Below are 24,531 nucleotides of genomic sequence, written 5' to 3' on the forward strand. Positions count from 1 at the left end.
AACGGTACCATTATGTTGATAAAGGGTCCGCTATAGCAGTCCTCAACAGTTGGGCATAATGACTATGGAACTGCTATAGCACTCCAATTGCAGTGACACCCCCTCCACTGCAACAACTCTTAACCAATAATCTAGGGGGAATTTGGTCTTTTCTCCCTCTTTGATGATATGAAGATGCCAAAATAAAATCCTTGTGGTCTCCACCTCATCCATGACAAACATAACTACCTATTATTGGATTAATCTATGACAATTATAAATTATGACTTACCTTAACTGATTATTTAAATCAATACTCACTCATTACCTCACCACATATGAACAACAAGTTCTAATCTAAGATACAACACCTAAAAAAAATTAATGCATAATTCCATCCCATTAATTTCATTCGAAATTATATAAACTCACTTAGCTAAAAACAAATAACATCAAGATAACAAAGATAAAAATCACTCAATTAAACTGATGAAAGTCAATACTAACCTACCACACCTATGCCTCTTATTTGTATACATTATATAACACCCTCAAAATTCTGAGAAATTTATTTTTGGCCCTCCTGTGTTTGAAACATCATTTTTTAACTCAAATTGTGATTAGGCATGTGAATGGGGTGTCTCGATTTTGGAATTTTTGAATGGGGTTCGAGGTTGTTTTGGACCACAGAATCAGTGAGCCTCTAAGATATCCCTATTTCATGGAGGATAATCTCCGCGATAGGGTCCATGACATGGAGGATAATCTCTATGTTAGGGTCCGTGGCATGGAGGTTAGTCTCTGCGATATAGTCCGTCCATGCCCCTATGTAAAATTTGTGCAGTTTTGTTTTATTTACTTGGGATGAGGGGTATTAGGGTCCTTTCACATATGTACGACCCTTAAGCATAATATATCCTGTCACCTTCAGTTTTAAGAGATTATTTTCCCCATTTACACCCTCAAACTCAAAGGCCCAAGAAAGCATAAGGATTTTATCGTATATTCTTCCTCTAGGTCCCAAGTTCCAAATTACTTTCCAAATCTTGTGTATCTGAGGCATGTTACACTCCCCCACTATTATTTTATCAAATGCATATGTTTATAATTGTATCCATGTGATTAAATTGTGGTTTATGAATATGGGTTTGAAGATTTTGAAATGAATGTACCTTGAATTGATTTCCATGATTTTAATGCAATTGTTCATGCTTTTTTGTCATGTTTTGAACTAACAGGGTGCATGGGTGTGGGAATTGGAATGGTGGTCGAGGTATTCCCCCAATTTGATGATTTTGGTATTAAATTTGATTTGGAAATCGTGTTCCCTCAACCCATTTGTGAAATTGTTCGAAATATGGTTTTTTCACTTGGTTTGACTTGCTCATCTATTCTATTACATTGCACAAATGGTTAAAAGATTAAACATGGATTTTGAAGGCCTCGTTGGCCGTGTTTTGACTAAATTTGAAACCTAGGGGTCGAGGCATTCCCCCAAGTTGATTTGATAAACTAAAGGAGGTCGGGGCATTCCTCTAACTTAATTTAATAAACTAAAGAGGGTTGAGGCATTCCCCCAAGTTGATGAAATTGTAATGGCATAGCTCTACACTTGCAAGCATATCGTATGACGATACCTGTGGTGTGCCTTAATGTATAATTCCATGGTTAATGAATGAGTTATGTGAAAATTGTTTTAAATTAGGTTTAATAGGGGTTATATAGTTAAGATGTGAAGGTGTGGGTCTTGGATGACTTATACTGGAAACTCATGTTTGCCAACATAAGGTTTGATCTTGATGACCTGTGTGCATGATTCACAATATTGATATATTTGTAACTTGGAATGACGTGGGGTCAGGGCATTCCCTGGTCTTCTTGATACTTATGGTTCATGTGGCAAATACGCATTGGGGCCCTTTCAACAGGGAGAGCTGAACCCATATAGCCTGTGGGTGCCTTTTATGACGTTTGAGCTACATAGTCCAGGATAAAGTTTTACTTCATGCTAAGCCTTGTTCCCTTTCACTGCATGTCATGCTTGTATATATATATATATACATATTGATTATGTGCATTAGCTTTGAATGATTTTGAAATATTAATCATGGCACTATTTAATCCATGTTACCTGAGTTACATGCTAGTGCTTATCCCACTAACCATCTCTGGATGTTGTATCCCCACACAATGCAGGAACTAGAAATACTTATACTTTTCTTACATAGTGACTAGGTTATCATGGGAGAGCTCGTGAGTCAGATTAAAGTGGTGAGCTTCCATGCTTTGGGAACCCTCATTTCATATTTTGGTTTCCTTATGTGATATACTTCCTCTTGGTTTAGTTTTGGCATCCTGAGCCGGGGGTCTATCAGAAATAGCTTTACTACCTCTTTAGAGATACTGGTATGGACTGTGTACATTTTACCCTCCCCAGACCCTACTGTGTAGGAATACACTGGGTTTGTTGTTGTTGGTTTAGTTTTGGCTATCGTCGGGGGCATGTCCCAACTTAAATTGATTTGGTTATAGTTAGAGGCTTTGTGGATTACTGTTGACTTGGGAATTGTTGTTGAATTCTTAGACTTCTTTTAAGTCATACTTATATACCTCATTTTATGTTTGGAATTCGGCTATTATATCATATTGTGTTCTGGTTGACTAGGCGAAGGGGTGGTCTCCGATTCTTGATGGACTTGAGATACCTATCATAGACAGACTGGTTCAGGTCGTGAAAAAGTTAGTATCAGAGCCTAGGTTCATGATCAGTTGGGATTCCACAATGTCATTTCAAGTAGTCTCTTTTATAGGTGTGTAGCATGCCATAATTATAAGAGAGAGGCTACGAGATATTTAGGAATGTTTCACTTTTTTGTGATCTACTTTCGAGCTATAAAGTCTAGGGTGTTGAAGTCTCCTATAATTCCCATTTTTTCGCTTTTCATATCATGCCTCCCAGATGATCTGAAGCTCTGGTAAATACATCTGTCCCGCCTGAGGACAATGTAGGCAAATCTCGTCCAACTTATGGAGTATAGACCCAGTCAAGAGTCGCTGCTTCTGATTACCCCCATGGAGTTCCACCTATCTCCACCGATCCTTCTTCAGCTGGTGGTACGCGTACTCAATTACCTCAGGGAGATATTACTAATGTTGAGTTTCGCCAATCCATTCATCTGTTGACCCAATTGGTGACATCTCAGTCACGTCAGACTGGTCCTGCTGGTATTGTTGGGAGTTCATTTGAGGTTACATGAGTTGGTCAGTTTATGAGGTTGAGCCCTTTAACTTTCAGTGGTACTAAGGTTGAGGAGGATCCTCAAGGTTTTATAGATGAGATAGAGAAGATCTTTCGGGTTATGCATGCTACTGATGTAGAGGGTGTGGAATTCTCTACTTATCAATTGAAGGATATAGCGTATCAATGGTATGAAGAGTGGGATCAGTCTTGGGATGATAATACAGAGGTGGTACTGTAGGATAACTTTTCTAATGCCTTTCTAGATCGTTTCTTTCCTCAGGAGTTGAGGGAGGAAAAGCAGAAGATTTCGTGAATTTGAAGCAAGGAAAAACAAATGTAACGGTGTATGCATTAAAGTTTCATCAGTTGTCCCATTATGCTCTGGAGTTAGTATCTAGCATGGGGGCTAAAATAAGAAAGTTTACTTCTTAGTTATCACGTGATTTGATTTTGGAGAGCAAGGCCACCTTGTAGAAGAAGGATATCGACATCTCTAGACTTAAGGTTTGTATCAACAAGTTGAAGAGAAAAAGAAAAAGCAAGTAGAGATGGGGGGAGAAGCAGAGTACGAAGTTTTCGTATTCAAATTGGAGTGAAGGTCAGCAGAATGGTAGAGATTGAAAATGGTATAACAAGGTGGGGTAATTTAGGTTCTTATTTGACGACCAGTGCTCTTTATCCTAAGCTATCCGGTGGTCGCCATCTTCAAAGAAATAGTGGGTTTAAGGCACAAGGTGCCCAATCTCAGGCTAGTGGGTCCCAGTAAGCTCCAGTATATCTTTCTTATAGATTTTATGGATAGTTACACCGTAGATTTTGTGATGAGAGGAGGAATAAATATTTTAGATGTAGTAGTCTGGCCACATTTAGAGGAACTATCCTTTAGGTGATGTTGCTACAAGGAATAATAATGTCCCAGTTGTTGCTTCTTTGGTTCCTGCTCTAAGGGGTGCTAGCTTTGGCACTGGTCAGAACCGTCTGTATGCTCTTGCCACCCGTTAGGATTTTGAGGCATCTCCTAATGTTGTTATTGGTATGCTAAAACTCTTCTCTTGAGATGTATATTATCTTCTTGATTCAGGGTCTACCTTTTCTTATGTGACCCCATTTGTGGCTATGTATTTTGATAAAGAATAATAATTTTTTTAAAGTTAAAATTTCTTTTGATAGAGGATCTATTTATAATGTTATTATTCCTTTTCTTATGTGACCCCATTTATATTCCTTATGGGTGCCGTATCTATGTTATGTCATCTGCTTCTGTGCTGTACTATGTGTTGTGTGATATCTCGTGACTTGAGCCGGGGGTCTTTCGGAAACAGCCTTTCTACTTCATCAGAGGTAGAGGTATGGACTGCGTACATCTTACCCCCCCCAGACCCCACTAAGTGGGAATACACTGGGTTTGTTGTTGTTGTTGTTGTTGTTGTTGTATTTTGGTTTTGGTCTCAAGTATACTTCAGACCCATTTTCTGTTTGTACCTCGGTGAATGACTCGGTGGTTGCTAGAAAGTTCTAGAGAGGTTGTGTGGTATTTGTTGGTGCTAAGGAAACTTTGATGGATTTGATTGAATTAGACATGCTAGATATTGATGTCATCTTGGGGATGGATTGGTTGTATTCGTGCTATACCTCTTTAGACTGTCGGACACGTAATGTAATTTTCAAATTCTCTAATGAGTCGATTATTGAGTGGGAAGGGAGTTCTCTAGTGCCTAATGGTAGGTTCATATAATATCTTAGAGCCCGAAAATTGATTTCCAAGTGGTGTCTTTATCATTTGGTCCAAATTAAAGATTATAACTCAGATGGTCCTTTGTTGCAATCTGCTCCCGTTGTTAGTGAATTTGCTGTGAGGTTTTCCCTGATGATATTTCGAGCATTCCCCCAATAAGGAAATTGAGTTTTGGATCGATCTTCTTTCGGACACTCGTCCAATCTCTATTCCTCCTTATAGAATGGTTCCAGCCGAGTTGAAAGAACTTAAAGAACAGTTAAAAGATCTTCTTAACAAGGGTTTTATCTGTCCTAGTGCTTCTCTGTGGGTTGTTTTCATTCTTTTCATACATAAAAGATGGATGGTTCTCTTCAGATGTGTATTGACTACCACCTATTGAATAAGGCGATAGTGAAGAATGAGTACCCTCTTCCTAGGATCGAGAATCTATTTGACCAGCTTTAGGGTGCTAAATATTTCTCTAAGATTGACCTTTGATCGGGTTATCATCATTTAAAGATTAGGGATGATTATATCCCTAAGACTGCCTTTCGTACCTGATATGGACATTTTGAGTTCTTGGTCATGTCTTTTGAGTTAACCAATGCCCCGATGGCATTTTTGGATCTCACGAACTGGGTATTTTGTCATTTTTTGGACTTGTTCATAATTGTGTTTATAGATGAAGTTTTGGTAAATTCAAAGAGTAAAGTGGATCAAACCAATCATATTTGTATCGTGTTACATACCCTAAAGGATCAACGTTTGATGCTACGCTTTTGAAGTGTGAATTTTTGTTGAATGCTGTCACTTTTTTGGGTCATGCTGTTTCTAGTGAAGGGATCATGGTGGATCCATAGAAAGTTTTGGTGGTTAAGAAGCAACCTAAACCCATGACTTAAATCAATATTCAAAGCTTCTTGGATTTAGATAGTTATTATAGGAGGTTTGTGGAAAGCTTCTGGTCGATTACCGCACCTTTGACTAATTTGACTTAGAAGAAGGTAAAGTTTCATGGTCCGATGTTTGCGAAAGGAGTTTTGAGAAACTGAAAGATAAATTGACTTCTGCTCTGATTTTGACTCGGCTCGATGGTACTGAAGACTTCGTGGTTATTGTGATGAGTCCCCTGTGAGACTTGGTTATGTGTTAATGCAGCATGGCAAGGTGGTAGCATATGCTTCTAAGAAGTTGCAAGTTCATGAGAGGAATTATGCAACTCATGATTTGGAGTTGTTGGCTATGGTGTTCTCATTTAAGATTTGGAGACACTATCTATATGGAGTCCATGTTGATATTTATTCAGATCATAAAATTTTGCAATATGTATTCACCCAAAGGAATTGAATATCAGGCAAAAGAGGTGGCTCGAGTTGCTTAAGGGCTATGACTTGGGTCTCCATTATTACACAGGTAAGGCTAGCGTAGTTGTTGATGCTCTTAGCAGGTTATCTATAGGGAGTTTATCCCATGTGGATGAAGAGAAATGAGACTTGGAAAAAGATATTCACCATTTGTCTAATCTTGGTGTTCATCTTTTAGATTTTGAGATGGTAGTGTGTTTGTGCAAAAGGTAGCAAAGTCATCTCTTGGCACTGAGGTGAAGGAGAAACAAATGTCGGATCATATCTTGATGCAAATCAAGGATGATGTGGGTAAGCAAAAGGTGATGGATTTTGATATTGGTGGTGATGGTATCTTGAGGTATTGAGGGAGGTTCTGTGTTCCCGATGTGGATGGGCTACGATGTAGAATTTTGGCCGAAGCTCATGAATTGCATTATTTGATTCATCCTGGCTCCACAAAGAGGTATCATGACCTTAAGGACATTTATTCGTGGAATAACATGAAGAGGGACGTGGTTAATTTTGTGGCTAAGTTCATGGTGTGTCAATAAGTGAAGGTGGAGCACTTGAGGCCCCGTGGGTTTTCTCAAAAGATTGAGTTGCCTGTGTGAAAGTGGGAAGTGTAATATGAATTCTGTTACCGATCTTCCGTGGTCTCGTCAGCAGTTTGATTCCATTTATGTCATCGTGGATAGGATAACAAAGACTACTCACTTCTTGCCGATAAGGACTAATTATTCTGCTGAGGACTATGCAAGGTTATTTATCCAATAGATCGTGAAGTTACACGGTGCTCCAGTTTCCATTATTTTAGATCATGGTACTCAGTTCTCATTTCATTTTTGGCAGTTGTTCCAATGATGTTGGGGGACTAAGGTGAACCTTAGCACCACTTTCCACCCGCAGACAGATGGACAAGCAGAAAGGACCATTCAGACTTTGGAAGATATGTTTTGAGCTTGTGTAATTAACTTTGGTGGTAGTTGGGTTGACCATTTTCCTCTTGTTGAGTTTGCTTACACTAATAGCTATCACTTTAGCATTGGTATGGCTCCGTTTGAGGCATTGTATGGTAAGAGGTATAGATCACCAATTGGGTAGTTCGAAGTTGGTGAGACAAGGTTTTTCGATCCTAATTTAGTTCATCAAGCCATGAAGAAGCTGAAGGTGATTCGGGATAGGCTTAAGATAGCCTAAAGTCTCCAAAAGTTCTATGCAGACATTACGCAAAGAGAGTTGGAATTTGATGTTGATGATCGGGTGTTTTTTAAGGAGTCTCCTATGAAGGGAGTAATTTAATTTGGAAAGGAAAGCTTAGAACTGTTACGTTAGCCCCTATTTGATTTTGAAGAGAGTGAGGAATATTTCCTATGAGCTAGAATTGTTTGCAAGTTTGGGTTGTATTCACCCTTTTCATGTCTGTATGTTTAAGAAATACGTGGGTGATCCTTCCTTGGTGGCGCCTATTAAGAGTGTGGGCATTTCAAACTCCTTGTCTTATGAGGAGGTACCGATTGAGATACTGGATAGGCAAGTCCGTCGTTTGATGACTAAGGATGTGGCTTCAGTGAAGGTTTTATGGAGAAACTAAAAGCTCAAGGAAGTTCCTTACTTGGAAAGTCAAAGAGGATATTAAGTACAAGTATTCATTCTTGTTTCCCGTTTTGGGTAACAGTGCTTGAGGAATAGGCTTCGTTTTCATCTTGCTACTTTCTGAGTTTTTGTTTTTTATTCTGGTAGACTCTTGCTATTTCTCGTGCCATAAGCGTCCTAACTCATCATTTGGGGAAGAATGATCCTTAGGGGCGGATAATGTAACCCCTCAAAATTTTGAATAATTTATTTTTGGCTCTCCCGTGTTCGATATGTCGATTTTTCACTCAAATTATGTTTAGGAATGTGAATGAGGTGTTTCGAGAGAGTTTCAGAATTTTTAGATGGGGTTCGGGGCGGTTTTGGACCACGAAGTATAATCTCTGCGATAGGGTCCATAACATGAAGGATAATCTTCACGTTAGGGTCCATGGCATGGAGTTTAGTCTCCGCGATAAGGTCCATGCCTCGCCCTTATGTAAAATCCATGTAGTTTTGTTTTACTTACTTGGGATAAAGGTATTGTGGTCCATTTACCTATGTATGACCCTTAAGCATAATATAGACTATTCTCTTCAGTTTTAAGAGATTAATTTCCCCAATTACACTCTCAAACTCAAAGCCCCAAGAAAGCATAAGGATTTCATCGTATATTCATCCTTTGGGTCCCAAGCTCTAGATTACTTTCCAATTCTTCAGTATCTAAGGCATGTTACTCTCCCCCCACTATTATTTTATCATAATCATATGTTTATAATTGTATCCATGTGATTAGATTGTGGTTTGTGAATATGGGTTCGAGGGTTTTGGAATAAATGCATCTTGAATTGATTTCCCATGGTTTTAATACAATTGTTCATGATTTATTTTCATGTTTTGAACTAATGGGGTGCATGGGTGTGGGAATTGGAATGAGGGTCGAGATATTCCCCCAATTTGATGATTTTGGTATTAAATTTGGTTTGAAAATCGCATTCCCTCAACCCATTTGTGAAATTGTTTGAAATATGGATTTTTCACTTGGTTTGACTTGCTCATTTATACTATTGCATTGCATAAACGGTTAAAAGATTAAACATGGATTTTGAAGGCCTTATTGACCGTGTTTTGACTGAATTTGAAACCTTAGGGGTCGAGGAATTCTTCCGAGTTGATTTGATAAACTAAAGGTGGTCGGGGCATTTCTCTAACTTGATTTAATAAACTAAAGAGGGTCGAGGCATTCCCCAAGTTAATGGAATTGTAATGGCGTAGTTATAAGCCTGCAAGCTTACGGCATGACGATATTTGTGGTGTGCCTTAATGTATAATTCTGTGGTTAATGAAAAGGTTATGTGAAACTTGTTTTAAATTGGGATTGATGGGGTTATGTAGCTAAATCGTGAAGGTGTGGCTCTTGGATGACTTATACAGGAATCTCATGTTTACCGACATAAGGTTTGGTCGTAATGACCTGTGTGCATGGTTCACACTATTGATATATTTGTATCTTGGATTGACGTGGGGTTGGGGCATTCCCTGGCCTTTTTTAATACCTTCGATTTATGTGGCTAACACATACTGGGTCCCTTTCAGCAGAGGAGCTAGACTCATATACCCTGTGGGTGCCTTTTATGACAGTTGTGCTACATAGTCCAGGACAAAATTTTACTTCATGCTAAGCCTTGTTCCCTTTCCCGCATGACATGCTTATATATATATATATATATGATTATGTGTGTTGGCTTCAAATAATTTTGAAATATTGATCATGGCACTATTTTATTCCTGTTCTCGGAGTTATATGCTAGTACTCTCCCACTAACCGTCTTCGAATGTTGTATCCCCACACGATGCAGGAATCGAAAATACTTGTAACTTTCCTTTGCAGTGACTAAGTGATCGAGGGATAGCTTGTGAGTCATACTGAAGTGGTGAGCATCTATATTTCAGGAGTCCCAATTTCATATTTCGTTTTCCTTATGTCATACTTTTCCTTAATTTAGTTTTGGCTATCATCGAGGGCATGTGAATTAATGTGGACTTGGGAATTGTTGTTGAATTGTTAGACTTCTTTTGAGTCATACTTATATACCTCGTTATATGTTTGGAATTCGATTGTTATATATTATATTGTGTTCTGGTTTACTAGGCGAAGGGGGTGGTCTCCAGTCTTCGGTGGACTTGAGATACCCGTCACGGCCAGTCCCTGGTTTGGGTCGTGACACATTAGTTAAAACAAACTATTTCAGCTTCTGAACGCCATTGAGATACCAATTTAGACTGACTAGGTTCCAATTGCAGTTCTAGAGACACTAAGTGGAATCGTGTAGATACCAATTGGACTCAACCCAGGTAGACAACAACTGAGGTAGCATGATAGAAGACAAAAAAGAGAATGATTCCTAGATGCCTTGTAACCCCTTTGATACTTGATGTGGATGTCAACACACAAATCTATAGGACTCTACTCAGCAATTACTCTTGTACTTGTGAGACCGATAACATAGGGCTCTATACCAACTATCACAACCTAAATTATGAAATTGTGCAGACACTACTCTAATTTAGCTAGATAGGAGAACCCTTACCACCTAATCAGATATACAAAAATAAACATAATTCTTTTAGGCAATCATTTAATAAAGTTAAACAAGTATATATTCATTAACGACATTCTTTACAACTTCAGAAATAAGCACTATGAAAAACCTAGCCTAGACATGTACAAGAACTCCAAAATAATGACAAATAAGGACACAACTTCCACCGTACGAATAGAATGAGTAGCAGTTGCTGGTGAATACTTGCAACATCAAATGAAGAACCACAATTGATCTTGCAGCATATCCATATCCCAAAAAGGGGAAATAACAATAGTATTAGAAAAACCACACGTACAGGTAGGCATCATCGACCAACCAAGGTTAGAAACACAGACAACATATATAAAATTAAGGAATTATATATGACATCGTCAAATTTAATACTCATTATTCCAGGTATCCTTTTGACCGCTTCTAATAAACCTTATTTCTTAAATCACCTAATACATTCCTATTATCGCTATAATTACAACGTCCTACGACAATCAGCTTACCTGCCTTCAACATCAATCGTTCTTCCTAAATACCTTTGACAACTTTTCTAATCTTTCTATATTGCATCCCTCTCTTGATTTTAACCAGTACACCTAAGGTAACTACACAAGTGATATTAAAACACAACCTAAGCAATTTCATTAGTAGGGAGAGCTTATGACACTCTAATTATTACAAGTGCAACACACAAAGTTATGTTTATCTAGTCATCTCACAGGTCGTCTTAAGCTACTTCTATTTAGCAGCACATAAAAACAAGACAACCATACACTCAATGAATGAATGATACAAATAATGCATGATGACCATCAATTCAATTATGAAAGTGTACTCACATACCAAGGGGTCTTATATGCCTAGTAGTTATTACCTATATAGGGCGAGCTCAGTGCACGTACCATACCAATGTGGTAGCTGACCCTTCAAGTATCAGGCTGTAAGAAATATGTATTGGAATAGTAATCGACCCTTCAGTTATAACAATATGGTAACATCTCAACCAATATAAACAATACTATAATAGAGGCGTAAGAAATATGTCATAACACAATTTATCAAGACACTCTGTCAAGTTTAAGATTCATCATTTATATGAAGGAAATAAATTACCAAACTAATTCACAAATCACAAGTATGCCCGAAGGCTAATTCACAATTATTCAAGTCATGGATAGGCACAAAATTCATATTAAATTTATTGCCGCAATTTAAACCGTAACCTACGTTCTTATACCCATCTAATCCACTTTTTATAATCCATCTCCTTATTTCCGCAAATTCATAATAGACCTTTCATATGTCCTTAACCTATGGACAAAGCACTTAACCAATTATAAACTACGTACAACTTACGTGTTGTTACTATAATTTTGTACCTTACTTAACTCACCTCCGGGACTTGATTTCCCTTACCGTAAACTCTTTCAATTAAGAAACCTTCTTCTCTAATCAAACACTACTCCACTATGCTAAATTACAATTAGGACACGCATAACGACTCCATTACTTTAATTTACGCTCACCCATGATGAAACTACCCATCTCTCACTATTACACACCTGTTTACGTCACGACTCTCATAGTTTCAAGATTACCTCAAGTATTACCACTTAACTTCTAACTACTGCCACAATATTCATTGTAAAAGCGTAAATAACAATATTAAGTTCCCTTCACGCTTCACATGTTGTTAATCCAACCCAACTTTGTGCCCAAGGCCTAAGAATGATATCTCCCATCAAAACTATAATTTATATATAATTAACCCAAGGTATTCTACCAATTAACCATAACCTACCTTGTTTTGCTGAGCTACTATATTTTGGAGTGCATGAATCTGAGTTCCTTAATTCTTGTTATACCCCATTTTAACACGGGTCAAATCGAGGTACAACATATTGGAAACCTCTAAACAAAAGTCGTCACCGAATTAGTTCTACGGTGAATTAGAACAGGTGTTGTAAACTAAGTGATTAAAAGAAAGGCAAAATGATCTTCTGGACCCCTGTACTAGGTCGGTTTTGTAAGTTGGACACTTCTACTTACATATTTGTCATCTGGACCCCTGAACCCACTAAAATATATTTTAAACACATTTTGGAAGAGTGTAACACACTCTCCCATGTCACCTGCCACGTCACCTGCCACATCATTTTTAGGTATTTCATGAAATTCCAAGTCATTTTTAAAATGCTACATGACAAATTAAGTATTAAAAATAATTTAATTAAATAAAAAAATTTAAAAATGGTAGAAAAATTTAAATAATCATATTTTTATTTTTGCTCACAAATTAAATATCAAATTCATTCCAAATAATTAAAAATTATCTACAATTAATTTAAATTTTTAACTATAAATTCATATATACAAACATAAATGAATTTTTTATTTTTAAATTTGAATATCTTTAACAAACATAATTAAATAAATTATTTTTATAAATTGTAGAAATTCTAATACACAAACACAATAAATTTTTTATTTAGATTAATTTAAATTTTTTATCTCTTGAGTCGAGGGTATATCAGAAATAGTCTTGCTACTTCTTTAGAGGTAGTGGTATGGACTGCGTACATCTTACCCTCTTCAAACCCCATTATGTGGGAATACACTGGGTTTGTTGTTGTTGTTATAATTTAAATTTTTAACTATAAATTCTAATACACAAACGCAATAAATTTAATTAAACATCAAATTTATTCCAAATAATTGAAATTTCTCTCTAATTAATTTAAATTTTTAACTAAAAAATCACATACACAAACATAATGAATTTTTAATTTTTATTTAAATATCTTTAACAATTTGTAAAAGTTACAAAATTAATCCTAAACAAAATAAAAAAATTTAAATTGAGAACAACAACAATAATATCTGCCACATCAATGAACAACCAACAACAATATCAATGGTGATGGTGATGAACAACAACAACAATATCAACACAGCAAAGAGACTTGAACAAAAAAAGGCACAAAAAAAACCAACAACAATATCTGCCACAACAATGAATAACCAATAACAATATCAATGGTTATGGTGATTAACAACAACAACAACATCAAAAAAACAAAGAGACTTGACCAAAAAAGGCAAAAAAAAAACAAAAAACAAAGACCCTCTTCAAGGATTGCGTAGAAATCTGCCATATATGATGAAGAAAAAGAAGAAGAAGAGAGAGATATTTACATGGTGATGGTGATGGCTATGGAAGCCATTGTTGTGGGGGTGAGGGGACGAAGAGAGTTATAGGGGTGGAGGACGTTAATGGTGATGCCATGGCAGCCATGGCTGGACGGGGGATAGGGGACAGGGGTGAAGGGTGGGGTGAGGATGGCTGAATGAGAGAAAGGGGTTGGACGAGGGTGAGGGGGTGGTTGGATAGGGGAGGGGGTTGGGGGAGAGGGGCTGAGGGGTATGGTATTTGCCACATCAATGAACAACCAACAATAATATCAATGGTGATAGTGATGAACAACACTAACAATATCAACACAGCAAAGAGACTTGACCAAAAAAAGATTAAAAAAACCAACAACAACAATATTTGCCACAACTATGAACAACCAACAATAATATCAATGGTTATGGTGATGAACAACAACAACAATATCAAAACAGCAAAGAGACTTGACCAAAAAAGGCAAAAAAAAAAAAACAAAGACCCTCTTCAAGGATTGCCCAGAAATCTGCCATCTATGATGATGAAGAAAAAGAAAACAAAGAGAAAGATATTTACATGGTGATGGTGATGGCTATGACAGTCATGGCTGTGGGGGTGAGGGGACGAAGAGAGCTATAGGGGTGAAGGACGTTAATGGTGATGCCATGGCCGCCATGGCTGGATGGGGGATAGGGGACGAGGGTGAAGGGTGGGGTGGGAGCGGCTGGACGAGAGAGAGAGGCTGGACGGGGGTGGGGGGGTGGTTGGATGGGGGAGGGGGTTGGGGGAGAAGGGCTGAAGGGTGGGGTGGGGGCTGGACGGAGAGGGGGGTTTGGGGAAAGGAGAGTTTTTTATTTTTATTTTTAAAATTTATTATTTTTAAATTTTGAAAAATATTTTTTAATTAAAATGATGGAGGGAAAGAAGACTATTTTTTTTTAAATTTTAATATTATTTTAAATTATTTTTAATTATTTTAATATAAAATTGACCAAAAATTAACCCCCACTCGCACCCCAGGTGCATGACTACACTCTCCTTGTCCTAGTCAGCCATTTAATGCCACATAGGCAAAGTCAACAGTCAAAGGATTTGAAATATTATTTTTTAGTGAGTTCAGGGGTCCAGATGACAAACATTTAAGTAGAAGTGTCCAACTTACAAAACCGACCTAATACAGGGGTCCAGAAGATCATTTTGCCTTTAAGAAAATAAAGACTTCATTTTAAGGTCTTCTTAACTAAACGATTCTTGTTAAGGAGGTTAGATAAGAAAATCAAATGTTAAATTAAGAAAAGATATAGGTAGTGTAAAATATATATCTTACCATAACATACGCTAGTTATTTTATAAGAAGAAAAAAAATTAAAAACATCCTTGCCGAAAAATTTACTTATCCAAATATTACCGAAATAACTTTTTATAAAATCTCTTAACAATGACATAACCTTATTTTGTCAAAAAGAAAGATATTTAAAATCATTTACTTGCAAAAGTTTTCAATTAAAAAAGTTAATTATGTTAAAAACTTCACATTTTTTTTAATTCTAAGAAAATGACTCTTTTGCCTTTTTTTAATCAAACTTCATAACAATAGGTTAGTTATGCTACACTAAATGAATAGCTAAACAACTAGTTATCTAAATCTACAACGACATAAGGATTTATTTATTTTTATTAAGAAAAGGGCTTATGTTTTAAGAATATTTTTTAGTCGTTTGAAATCTTAAGAAAAAGCCTCATGGAATCAAATTGAAAAGTACTATCTTTTATTTGAAATTGATGAGAGAAGAGAGTTGATTTATCATATCCAAAATTAGTAAAGGCGATTTTCCGAGTTTAATGAAAAAACTTATATTTTATTAATCAAATGTTACAAATTAGTGAAGAACTAACTTGATCCTAAGGATAGACTACTAATTCGTATTAAAGAAGTATTAAAGAATACTAATAAACTCGGACTTTATTCTAAAATATATGTTTTAACCTATCAAATTTTAATCATTTAACGATATAAATTAAATAGATGAGTCTAGCAATTATGATAAATTTAAAATCTAAGAGGTAGAAAGGAAATAATTAAGTTCACTCTTAAATTAAGAATTAACGTTAATTCAAATAAGAACATATGAAACACAATTTCAAAATAATAACGTGTGAAATGTTAAATGATAATAATAACAAGTATCTAAAAAGGAAGAAATAAGCTAGCAAAAGGGAAAGAGGCACTAGACTGCTAGATGAAACACATAACGGTCTATTGTCGCTTGTAACACCCCGTAGTTTTGTTCCACTTGATTCACCTAGAGGCATGTGTGAGAGGCTAGTAACTTAAAAATACTGCTAAGTGTAAAAAGGGACTTAGTCATTTTGAGCTCCAAATCTTGACGATTCTATTTCCGACCTTCCCAACCCTCAATAGTTGATATGTTAGCTAGTTTATGATCCGGAAGGTCAATAGGTGTTCCCGGACAAGTTTCAAATTTTTTGGACCGCGTTTAGACGTCGTTCGGTGTTCCAAAATAGTCGACCAACGTGATCTTGGCGCGCCGCGTCGCCCATTACGTTGGTCAAATTTTGTGCAGGAAAAGTACTGAGGCTCGATGCGGTAGAGGCGCGATACGTCGAGTATCGTATCTCTGCCTATGACGCGCCGCGTCGCCTACATCGTCGATGCCCAGTTATTTCAGCTTTTAAAAATCCGCGTGCTTAAGGGCAATTGGGTCATTTTTCCTTATTCTAATACGCTCCAAACACGAGATTTAAAACACCATATCAGCACTTTAGGTAGGTTTTCATAAAAATAACTCCCTTAACATCAAATTGAAAACCCTAACCCCATCCCCTAAGATCAAGAGCTCTTTCCTTCAAGCCAAGAATTTTTAGAACTAACTTATGATTCGGAATCAACTCTTCCTCCTAAACAACCTAAGGTACGTGGGGTTTATCCTAAAAACTACATAGGTTGTTGAAACGCTTGAACATGATTTAAAGTTTATCAAGCATGAATTTTAAAAAGAGGTTTTGAAATCTATGTTTTAAATTATGCATTTTGAATGTTTCAATGCTATTATTGATTTGGCCTTTAGGCCTTTCCCCCTTAAATTGATTTATTATTTTGGATTTACTCTGCGTACCAGTACAACTATATTGATCCCCTACCTCTCAGGGTCTGAGGCTCAATTTAACGGTCCGGATAAGCAGTAGAGATTTCAGAGAGAAGCAAGCTGTGCAGTGGTGAGCCTTCTTTGTTTCAAAAGGCCTGCTTACTTCAGACTATGTCATTTATTGTGTTTTGGGTCTACTGGGGGCCTTGTCCCAGTTTTCAGACAGTTTTCATTTTATCATGTATTAGAGATTTCGCAGACTAGTTCAGATATTGTCTAGTTGTTGTTGGGTTTTATTTTCCATTTTTAAATTTAATTCAGAAAGACCATGATTTCGTATTATATTTCATTCCGCATCTTCTTTTATTGTATGAGCATTGTGCATGACTACCAGATAGAGAGGGGCATCCGGGCCTTTATGGTTCGGGATGCTCGTCATGGCCAGGGCCTCAGTTTGGGCCGTGACAAACTTGGTATCAGAGCACGATTCATGGTCCCAGGGTGTCTGCGAAATCGCATCGGGTAAATTCTTGTTTATGGGTGTGTAGCGCGCCACACTTATAAGCAAGAGACTACTAGGCGTTTAGGAATGTTTCCCCTCTTTGTGATTTAGTTCGTTCTTTGGAGTCTCATTTGTCCTCTAATCAATGATCTCTTGCATTTAAAAAAAAACGACCATGCCTCCATGCCGCTCTAACGATCAGAATGGTCAGACTAATGAGGTCCGGCCCACTCACTGGATGAGGACACGCAATAGATCTCAGACTCCGAAAGTTGTTACTTTGGGAGTCCCACCTACTCAGACCAGCCCACCCAGGGCACCTAGGGCTCCTCGATCAGGGACTAACCACACCCAACCTCATGAGAGAGAGGTGTCTAATGCAGAATTCAGCAATCAATACATACGCTTCGCAAGTTAGTGGCAACACAGACTCAACGATCAGAGGATATTGGGTCTGCACCTGTTACATTTGAGGCTACTCGGGTGGGTCAGTTCATGAGGATGAATCCACCCAAGTTTACTGGCACCAAGGTAGAGAAGGATCCACAGGAGTTTGTGGACGAGATGGAGAAAATTTTCAGGGTGATGCATGTCGATGAGATGGAAGGGTGGAATTAACAGCTTATCAGCTTAAAGAAGTTGCAAATCAGTGGTATAGTGAGTGGGAAGATTCGAAGGGTGAGAGTGTTGAGCCCACAATATGGAGCAAGTTCGTGGAAGCCTTTCTAGATCGATTCTTTTCTCTAGAGTTGAGGGAGGCCAAAGCTGAAGAGTTTATGAACCTAAAGCAAGGAAAAATGAGTGTCAAGGAGTACACTTTAAGGTTCAACTAGCTAACCCGTTATGCTCCAGAGTTGACTGGTAATATGAGAGCTTGTATGAGAAAATTTGCATCCGACCTTTCTGATGACTTAGTGCTTGAATGCAAGGGGGAAATACTAAGAAGGGACATGGACTTCTCTAGACTGTCAGTCCGCATGCAGCAAGTAGAAGAGCAGAAAAGGAGAATCGCTGAATTTAGGGAGCAGGACAGACAGGCCAAGAGGGCCAAAATAGCAAACCAGAGCCACAGTCAGCCGCAGAGGGGTAATTAGGGTAACAAATGGTAGAAGAAAAAGTTTTGGGGTAATGCACAGTCTGCAGCCAGCGCCCCAGCACCCAGACCCCAAATTGACCGACGATTTCAGAGTTTTTGGACTAATCATGGACCCAGGGCACAGGATACACAGTCGCAGGGGAGCGTGGCACAGTTTGCAAGATCATATCCTCGATGTAACTGATGTGGAAGGAACCACCTAGGGAGATGTTAGTTTGGCACCATGGTATGTTATTTGTGCAGCCAACCAGGCCATATCCATCGAGAATGCCTGACAACAAGAGGTAATGTTGGGGGAACTAAGTCACATGAAAATTCTTCCGCACCACCGCTGTCTCAGAAGGGCGCCACTTCAGCTGTCGGGAACGGTCACAACCGATTGTATACTTTGTCAAACCGCAAGGAAGCAGAGGCCTCACCAGATGTAGTCATTGGTATGTTACAAATTTTCTCTCGTGATGTATATGTTTTACTTGATCCCGAGTCTACCTTGTCCTATGTGACCCCTTTTGTGGCTGTTGGTTTTGGGTTTGAACCCGATGTAATTGCAAAACCTTTCACTGTTTCCACTCCAATGGGTAATTCTGTTATGGCTAGAAGGGTGTATAGGAATTGTGTTGTGTCTGTTTATAGTCGGGATACTGTGGCAGACCTCATAGAGCTTAATATGGTTGATTTTGATGTCATCTTAGGAATGGATTGGCTCCATTCATCTTATGCCACGCTAGACTGTAGAACCCAGAACATTACATTTTCTTTTCCGAATAAACCGGTGATAGAGTGGGATAGGCATTCTTTAGCACCTAGAGGACACTATATATCTTACCTTAGAGCCCGTAAACTCATCTCCAAGGGTTGTTTGTATCATCTCATTCGGGTCAAATATTTAAGTACCGAAAGTCCTTCTCTTCAGTCTGTCCCTGTGGTAAATGAATTACCAAAAGTATTTCTCGATGATCTCCCAGGAATACAACCTGATAGGGAGATATATTTTGGTATTGATTTATTACCAGACACCCATCCCATCTCTATTCCGCCATATAGAATGGACCCTACAGAGCTGAAAGAGTTGAAAAAACAGCTAGCAGATCCTTTAAACAAAGTTTTTATCCGTCCTAGTGTTTCTCCCAGGGGTGCACTTGTGCTCTTCGTGCAAAAGAAAGATAGCTCCCTGCGCATGTGCATAGATTACCATCAGATGAATAAGGTCACTATTAAAAATAAATATCCTCTTTCTAGGATCGATGATCTCTTTGACCAACTTTAGGGTGCTAAATACTTTTAAAAGATAGATCTGCATTAGAGATACCATCAGTTAGAGAGTCAGATATTCCCAAAACAACTTTTCGAACCCTATACGGTCATTATGAATTCTTAGTCATGTCCTTCGGATTGACTAACGCCCCTGTAGCATTCATGGACCTTTCTAGATCTATTTGTAATAGTTTTCATTGATGATATTTTGATTTACTCTAAGAGTGAGGAGGACCATGCCAGTCACCTCCGAATCATCTTTCAGACCCTCAAAGATCATAAGTTGTATGCAAAATTTTTCAAGTGTGAATTCTGGCTTAATGCTATTGCTTTCTTGGGGCATATTGTGTTAGTGGCGGGATTAAGGTTGATCCCCAAAAGGTTAAGGCAGTGAAACAATGGCCCAGACCCACAACTCCAACCGACATTCAGAGCTTCTTGAGTTTGGCAGGATATTACAGAAGGTTCGTAGAGAGTTTTTCTTCCATAGCTGCTCCACTTACTAAGTTGCTACAGAAAAAGGTGAAGTTTGTGTGGTCTGACTCCTGTGAGAATGTTTTGAGAGGTTAAAAAACAAGTTGATTACTACACCTGTTTTGACTCTTCCGAAAGGTACAGAGGGTTTTGTTGTGTACTGTGATGCGTCCCAAGTGGGATTTGGGTGTGTACTTATGCAGCACGATAAAACGGTGGCTTATGCATCTAGGTAGTTGAAGGTGCATGAGCGAAATTACCCCACGCATGACTTGGAATTAGTGGTCGTGGTGTTCGCACTAAAAATCTGGTGGCATTATCTTTATGGGGTACATATTGATATATTTATTGACCACAAGAGTTTAAAGTATGTTTTCTCATAGAAAGAATTAAATCTCCGGCAGAGGCATTGGTTGGACCTTTTGAAGGATTATGACATGAGCCTGCACTATCATTCGGGCAAGACGAATGTGGTAGGCGACGCCCTCAGCAGATTATCCATGGACAGTCTTTCTCATGTTATTAAGAACAAATAACAATACCTAAAACAAAGCAATGACATATCCATACTAACTTAATCACACATAAGACTGAAATGACTAACTCTATGTTCTTGTTGTAAGATCAAATAAAACTAGTAAAACTGAAAATCATACAATTAGACATAATTCAAAGATTAAAGCAGGTGTGGCCTCTCCCCTACTAAACAAGGGTTGGTAAAGTCTTGTAACAATGCAAACAGGCAAAGAAGGAACAACTAAAATAGCTAGAAATTATAAAAAAACTTATTATAGCCAGCCAATCATACAATAAAACTAAACATATGGATAGCTAAACGCGCTAAAAATATTGAACTTCATTCATACTAATTTACAAGAATACGAAACACTTAACAGGCGCACAATAAGGTATCGATAACTGTAGACTACCAAAAATCTACTACTTGCTTCAGGCTTGTGTTTCATAGCAAGTCAAGCGAAATAACTTGAAGCAACCAAAATCATCTTTCAAAAATTAAATAAGCTCCAGCTTGTTCACCTTAGTTTGAGAGCCTAAAATCGTGTGATTATTTAAGGTAATTGCCTATACTATATGAATACAAGATGGTACATGCTTAGCCATAGAAGAGCTATTCAAACAAGTTAAAAACTACCTTCACATTGAGTTGTCAAGCCTCGTTAGTCATTCTTAATTCCCAAGTTAACGGAAAGGAAAAATAGAGAACTAAATATAATACTTTCAAAATTTAAAGCTTGTATAACCTGTATTATGCTATGTTATAAAAGTTAAAAATACCGTTTAAGTAGATGGCTATCCTAAAATAATACCAACAAGATGTCATATTCAAGTGTTCAAGAACAAACATTCCACTATAGATAGTTTTATAAAGCTTTGACCCTTTAAGAAAATAAGACAGATTGTCATTTCAGCTTCGTCTTAAAAGGTTTAAAAATCACAGAAAAATGTTAAGTTCATGGTCACCAAAATGATGTTGTACATAACACATAAGACAAAATTTTATATCCAAACTTTAACACCTAATTACTTGAAAATATGTCAACATCCTGTGTTGTTAAGACTTTATGCAAACAATTTTCATGCCTAATTAAGGGCTGTCGAGGTCTTAGAATAACACGTACAAGCAAAGAAAAGTTAGGGAAACCATTATCATATTTAAAATACTTGAACCAACGTCACAATGAACGAAAGAAAAAAAACCTAGTTACACATATTTGAGCACTTAGAGCCTTTTGGAGTATGGCTTCAAATTGATTTAATGTTATGGATATTCTACAAATAGGACTTGGCTTTATATTCAAACTAAAGATATAACTACAGATATGTCCAATATTCAAAGAAAATAACATAAAATTTTTATGTTGGACAACCGATCATCCATGTAGTTTAGAGCTTTTAGAACTTTTCCCTGTTTAAGAAGAAAAGGCTGCTCACGTGTTGTAGAATTCCTAACTAGGTATAAAGACAAGTTTAAGAGATACGACGTTAGAAAACACCCTACATTTATATCAAAATAATCTTAAATCCAGCCATACTTAAGTGACATAGAGTTTATACAAGTGAAATTGCAGGTCATGAATACATTCTATAAATACATAGTCTCAAAAGAATAAAAAAAAACAATATTATTTCACATTTTTATGCCTAGAATCAACCAGTGAACATCTCGACTAGCACAGAGTGACAACAAACAAATTAGTTCAAGTTCACGATCATCACCAGTAAAGCAAGCCAGACGACTCCTTATGATACTTTGAACTTAAGATTTTATTCATGTCGAGTCATAAACTAAAATAATTCATAAAGACATCACATATTATGAACAAAATCCAACAACCAGTCACCCTTTTTATTTTGTCTTTATCTTCATAATAATTAGGCAAAAAGAGCGACAAACTCATACGATCAGCAAACCACTAAGCTAAGCATAACATAAATATATAGGATAGGATTTATTCTTACAGGTGTTTGCGAGACCATGTTTGACTCACATCAAAATGTAAAGACAGAACTCAAAAATACAAATGACAAACACCTATGCGTGTATATTCACAAAACTACATATTCATACACAAAACAAACATTTGGAATTAAAATTACATATTTAACTGCAAGACCAAAACAACAGCAACAACTCCAACTTGAAATCAAGGTGAATCCCATGTCCATAGAATCCAATATAGATGAAGGAAAAGATAACTAAAATGAAATAAAAGGGGGCGGCTTCGCACCTTTTTTGGGGCAACGATCTAAGGCTTCCTCGTCGGAGATCCAAAATCAAACTCGGACTTCAAACTCGGAAAGGGAACAAGAAAATAGGGAGCAATACCAATTTGGTGATGCTTTTGCTAATTTGATAGATGCTAATTCTTGGTTGTTCTTGTTGATTTTTTTTCTCATCATAAATGGGAGACCAAAGTCTCCTTTTATAGCCAAATTTGAGGGTGCTACATCGGTTATCAATAGAGGCTTCAAGAATTCAAATTTTGAATTCTTGGAAAGCCCAAATCTCAAAGAGAAATAGAGGGGCCAAATTGGAAGAAGAGAAAGGTTGATTATTAATCGTTCACCTTTTTCAGGTTGATGTGATGAGAGAAAAAGGCGCTAATTCAAGGTGGAAGACTTGGACCATCGATTTTGAGGTATAACAGACTCATATTCGATGATTCTTTAATTCTGCCACCTTTTCCAAAAGTGGCAGTGGATATTAAGGGCTTTGTAGCTTTGTTTTGAGAAGACAAAAGCTGTGAGAGAGATGAGTGCAGTGATGGGGAAGATAAACAGAGAAAAGATGGGTGGGAAAGGCTAAGAACACCAGAATTTGCCATTATCTGGTGGTCAGTTGGATATCAGCGTTTGCAAATGGGAGAAATGAGATGTTAGTTTGGGTGAGAGGTGAGATAATATTAGGGGTTTAATGTTGGGATGGGTCAATGTCCAATTGGGCTTAAGGCAGATTTTGAGAAATTTTGGGTTAGTATTTTTGCTGAATAACAAGGAGTAAATGGCTCAAGAGAATTAAGTTTATAAGAAAAATCCAATTTTCCCAACCCAATTTTATTTAATTAATTTAACGATGCTTATAATATTCTAATATATTTATTTATTCTTTTTAGAAAAATTAGTGTAATGATAATTTAAAATTTATTTATTTATTTATTTTTTATTAAATTTATAAGATGCACTGTTAGTAAGAAAAACACCATTTTTAAACTATTAACATTAAAATGTATTTTGAAAAAGTATTCAGAAATCCTAAGCATCGAGAACTTAATTTTATAAAAAAAGGAGATCCAAAATTGGGTGTGAACAACTTGTCCCTCTTAAACCAAAGATGATGAAAGAGTCTTTGGGCGAAGATGTTGACGTAAACCAATTTTGTATCGACTGGTAAATCGATTATGGAAAGGCTACACCCAAAAGTGGAACGGTGAATCTAGAATTGACATGACCATGATGATTAATTTGACTGAACCCTAGTTTTTTGAGTCGTCTACATATCCTGAGTTTCACGAGAATCAGGTCAATGTAGTTCATAAATTATGTTATACTAAAATTTAGAGAGGATCTCAAAATTTTATCCCAGTTTCAGATTTATGATGGCACTGGAATGTGAGAGCAAGTTTGTGAAAAGGTTTAAAGTTACATGAGAATTTTTGAAAATTGAGTCGAGTCGAGCTTTGAATCATCGACACTACTAGGATGACATTACGCTAGATTTGTCCTAGTTTGTTGCTTAGAAATAGTTCCACGTTATGTTATGTTTCCTCTTGCTGCATATAAGTTTTGCTTTCTACCAAGTCTTGATAGAAATTTTAGCAAATAAAGTAACACATAAAAAAATGTAAATAAAATCCTCATCAAAAGTTCATCAGGAAAATGCATCCATGGGTTCTCTAGATGCAATTAGTCAAACGTGCAATATTTTTAGAGGTAACACTTCAAAATACTTGCAAAA

General features: G+C 37.1%; 1 long non-coding RNA gene across 1 annotated transcript in view; it reads right to left on the reverse strand.

Moving 5' to 3' along the window:
* The window catches only part of LOC124888004, a 41,721-nt gene extending 18,153 nt beyond the window's left edge, over nt 1–23,568 (reverse strand). The window contains exons 1-2 of the long non-coding RNA XR_007045828.1: nt 22,805–23,568; nt 11,327–11,390 (exon numbers count right to left, since the gene is read on the reverse strand). This is a non-coding gene — a long non-coding RNA (uncharacterized LOC124888004). The remainder of the gene's footprint in view (nt 1–11,326; nt 11,391–22,804) is intronic.
* Between the last annotated feature and the right edge of the window lie 963 nt (nt 23,569–24,531).

Source organism: Capsicum annuum, chromosome 10 (genome assembly GCF_002878395.1).
Source record: "Capsicum annuum cultivar UCD-10X-F1 chromosome 10, UCD10Xv1.1, whole genome shotgun sequence".
In the NCBI taxonomy this organism is placed as follows: domain Eukaryota; kingdom Viridiplantae; phylum Streptophyta; class Magnoliopsida; order Solanales; family Solanaceae; genus Capsicum; species Capsicum annuum.